Below are 5,143 nucleotides of genomic sequence, written 5' to 3'. Positions count from 1 at the left end.
TGATAAGGTAAAAGTATCTTAGATATGTGTATTAAAAGCAACAGCACTCAGTGCCAACCAAGAAGGACCCTGGAGAAGGCAGAATCTTATCAACCACAATCTCTAGAACAAGGAAAAATGTCAGCATAACTCTAGCTGGCATCTAAGACTACTGGGCTCAGTCTATGAATGCAAACGTGTAAGTTAATTACTAACGTGTCTCATTTAGCAGAACATGTTCGTGTGCTCGGGATCCAAGTCATTCAGCTCTGCACTGCCTCAGTGACAGTGGAAACACACTCAGGTCTCCTGGGACAACCAAAAACATGTGTGCTTGCCCATTGTCTTGAGGCATCCCTAGAGAAACGGAAGCCCTATTCAAAAGAACACTAAGGTCCAATGAAAATCTGTGAAGCATCTATTCAGATGTACAGAAGACTGCGGTCTCCAGCTCAGCACCTTTTCACAACATAAATTCCTAAAGGTGTTGACTGCGTACATTTTTCAGCACAGAAGAGGTGTGCTTAACTATTTGTATTAGAACAGTAATTTTTCAGGATGGAGTGGGGAGCCAGATAGAAGAAGGTGAGAGAAGGCACATTAAAATCACCAAGGGAAGATTTTCACACCAGCTCACGTGCCCGGCCCACTCACCTCAGGAGGGAGTGTGCTGCGCTCTTACAGTCCAGGACCTTGCAGGGTTTGGGGAGGAGGAGTGCGGGTTCAGGGGCCTCAGCCATCCTGCTCCATCCTCACGCCTTCCCCCATGTGGAACTCCTGAAATGAAGAAAAGCATGTTTCTGTTCTGTAGGATTTTTTTAAAGGTAGACTCCTGGGAGCTCAAATACAAACAAAATATTCAGCAGAACAGTCTCAATGTTCCTGACAGAGATTGAACCAAATGTATCATGAACATTCTCCTCCACACTTTAGTTATCTCAGAGAAGAACAATTTGTTCCAGCTTTCTTACTCAACTTTCACAGTCTAGGTAAGAGAATATCTCACTGCGGAGATTGTGCTGAAAATCCCTGTGGATGGCATCGTCGAGTGTTAATGCAAATGTCGAATTTAATGTTGTTGTTTAAATATGATGCTCTGCATCACCCCAAATTTCTGCACAAAATTGATATTGTCATCGACATAAATTAATGCATGCCTGTGGGATGTTGTATATAGCAACATTTGTCAGAAATATTTAACCGATTTTAGTTCAACTGTATAATTTGACTCTTGGACTTCAAATCCTATTAATTTAACTTCAGAAGTATCTTGAGCTATAATTCCCCTTTATCTCTCCTACTGGAACGGCAGATCTAACTCATCACCTCTCACATAGAAGTGTCATTTTCAGTCTCTTTACTACCTACCCGGCAGGCGACAATACGAGATTTATTGTTCTCCAATCCAAATCTCATCATGTTATACCTGGATTAAAACCTCGCATGCTTCTGCATGGCCTTAAAGGCAAAGTCTGAACTTCTTGGCTTTGCAAAAGGTGCATTCTCTAGTCTCGCTGACCTCACTAGATTTTTGAAAATCATTCCTGAATATCTCAATATGACTTTTCTGTGATTTCACATATACCATCTACTATGCTTTAAAATGCCTTCTCCCAACTTCTTTAGTAAAAATAAAAATAAACATAAATTCTATTTGCCTTTCACAAGCCAACTAAAATTACACTTTCTCTCCAAATAGTTTGTGTTATCTGTTGCCATGTAGTGAGTTTCTCTAACACAAAGCCATTTTAAAAACAACAAAGTATTAGCTCACAGTGTCTGTGACCAGGAATTCGCATGGAGCTTAGCTGGTGGAGTCTTGTGTGGTCAGGATGTTGGCTGGGGCCGCAGTGATCTGAAGGCTCGACTGGGCTGGAGGGTCCACTTTTGAGATGGTGCACTCACATGGCTGTTGGCAAAAGTTCCTTGCTGGCTGCTGGCAGGATGCCTCAGTATCTCTCAACATGGACCTCACCACAGGGCTGCGTAAGTGTTCTAATGATGTGGCAGCCGGCCTAAAGGAAGTGACCTGGGAGAGAGAGAGTAAGGAAAACATGGCAATGTTTTTTACGAGAAAGACTATCTCTTCTGCCACATTCTATCCATTCCTGGAAGTGAATCACTAAGTCCTGATAACACTCGAGAAAAGTCTCCACCTTTTGCCAGTAGGATCGTCAAGGAATTTATCGATATATTTTAAAAAACACCACAAAAGTCTTCCAGGATGGCCACATCTGCCGTAGCCAGAACCATGCATTCAGAATACTCTCCCAATCTAGGGGAGAGAGAAACTTGGAACCTCATTGGACCGTGTAAGTAACCCTGGGATCCTTGGGGGATATCTGGAGATGAGAAAATGAAATGGGCTGCCACAGTTTGTGAAATAAGACTTATAGAGTCATATTCATCTTATAGTAAGTAGTATGAGTAGTTCTTGAACTGTTCTTGGGGTTGTTTCACTCATATGGTCTCCAAAACACATAAATCTGAACACAGTCATTGCTAACAAAATAATACCTACAAAGCTCTCGATACCTAGTATAAGCTGGGTGAACGATAGCCAACATCACTAACTACCTCAGGGGTACCCAGATAATGTAAAGTGGCTAGACGTTTCCAAGAAGTTACAGATCCTGGTTTATACACTTAGAGTTTACATTCTACTTGGACTGTAACTTGAATACATATGAATTTGGATGGCCGCAAAAGTCAGAATGAGAGTAAGTTCAATAATAAATGCTGCTGGAGTTCAATGAAAGAGCATTATTTTGAGCTGAGTAATCTCTTCTTATATAAAAATTAATGAGTTCATAATTGCAATAGACTACAAATCCCAGTCAATAAAAAAATTGTGCTAACATCATCCAGAAAAAGAATGTTGTAAGCACTGAGAACAAGTTTATTGTTTTAATCTATTTTCTTCTACAAATAAATAACTTACTGTTAGAAGTTCAATTAAAGTGCCTTTAGAAAGAGTAGGAGCCTAGAAGAATGTAGGATGGCCACCCATTCAGGGCCCGCAGTGTTACATATCCCTCAGTAAATTGCTCTGATGCTCGGCCACATAGGACCAGAAACCATCTCACCTATGCCCCAGAGTGATAAAACTCAGGGACGCTAATTTTCAGATGAGCTTGGTAAGGATAGACTCAGAATAAGGGGCAAAGCAGTTAATTTTATGATTTAAATGTTTGATGACATTCAATCTAATGGCCTGATGGGTCTATCTCTTCAACGAGGAGAGAGTCACCGAGTAGCCCCATAACTCATGTTGAACACCTAGAGCATGGTCTGGCTCACATAGGCAGTCAATAAATATTCATTAAATGAATGAATTAAAGTTCCCCTGAATAGTGATTAGATAATTACTACCAAACACTGTTTTTTTATTTTTCCAGATATTTTCCTGAGATGTTATAAACTATATTATTCCAATCGACACTCTTTAAAAATGATATATGAATACCTACCATCCTTTATTGTCAAGATTCACTAGCTAGAAAGCCTTTTAACATAGGGTTCTTCAACTTTAAGGCTGTGACATTTTGAACCAGATACTTCTTTGTTTTTGTGTTTGTTTGTTTGCTTGTTTTGGGGGGGGCGGGGTGCTGTTCTATGCACTGTAGGATGTTTAACAGCATTGATGGCCTTCAATCCTCTAACACCAGTAGGGTGTGTGCATGCACGCACATACACACACACCCTCTCCAATGTTTCCCACTAATATGTACCTTTGCAATGCATGATGATGTTTTGTTTCATAGTTTTGACATAGTTCACTATAAGACTAAACAAAAAGCGGACTGGCTTGGGGTGGGGTGCGGTAAGGTGGAAAGAGGGTTTTGGGTGGAAAGAGGGGTTTGGGTGGGAAGAACAGCTGAGACAGTTACATCAATCAAGAATGTCCTCGGGCATTGGCAAATACTCCCTGGCAACAAACACCACCTTAGTTGAGAACCAGTTCTTTAAACTGACATCTCTGCTCTTATCTTTTAAGCACTAATTTCAAAATTTAACAAAGACCATGTAGCTGTGAGTCCTTAGAGTCATCACTGTTGTTTCTCCTTAACTCCACCCAAATCCCCAGGTATTCCCAGTGCCACCAGGCCATTGGTCATGCACTGCTTAAAGATGGGGGTCCATTCTGAGAAACGTACTGTTAGGCGATTTTGTCGTGTGAACATCATAGTGCATTTACACACCTAGATGGTCTAGCCTACTGCACACCTAGACTGTGATACAGCTTATTGCTCCTGGGCTACACACCTGTGCAGTATATTAACTGCACAAAACATCACGAGACTAAAGCGCAAGAGAAAATGGCACAATCAGGAGGAAGTGTATGAGGCTGCTGTGTGCGTGACAGGGCATAATGTTGCACAATAAACTTTGCTTTTATAAGTAGAAAGAATACAATCGAAAAAAACAATAAAAAATATAGTACAGTAAGTATGTAAGTCAGTAACATACTCATTCATTACCTTTATCAAGTATCATGGACTGTACCTACTTGTTTGTGCTGTACGTTTATATGACTTGCATATGATTGGCAGGGGGATTCAGCTACATAAAGTTAAATAAATCACAATAAATGACCAAACCTAATAAATATTTTAATAAAATAACTAAGTATGAGATGTTAGTACCCATGAGCTATATTTTGTCCTAGTCAGTGGAATGGAATTTTTATTGTATGTGTTTGTCTTGACAAAATAAGAACTTCTACCCCAAGAAAACTGAGGGACCGATGGGCTATTGACCAGGTCTTAGAAAGTCACAGATATTTTTCTGTTTTAAAGTCAGGCATGGTATTTCAATAGCTTGTTATTAAACTGTAGAATTAGGTACCACTGCCTTCAGAGACATTATCTTTTTCATCCTAAATCTTTTCTTAATGTGTCCTCAAATGACCAGTCAGGAAAAATCAGAAAAGTTTGATGTGCCAAGAGTCACAAAATGCCATTCCGATAAGCACTCAGAGCAAGGACATGTGTCTATAAAAAGCTTTGATTTATTTCAAGAGCTTACTGAAAGATTGATAAGCTAAATTTTTCAGTCTATAAATTTGGTTTAAATATAAAATGGGTAATGGGATAACATCAGTGCAAACTTCATGCCTTTTCCACTTCAAATAACCACCTTTGACAAAATCATAGGTTGCTTA

The sequence above is a fragment of the Pteropus alecto genome, unplaced genomic scaffold, assembly GCF_000325575.1.
Source record: "Pteropus alecto unplaced genomic scaffold, ASM32557v1 scaffold65, whole genome shotgun sequence".
NCBI classification, from domain to species: Eukaryota; Metazoa; Chordata; class Mammalia; order Chiroptera; family Pteropodidae; genus Pteropus; species Pteropus alecto.
This window is presented reverse-complemented; position numbering follows the sequence as displayed.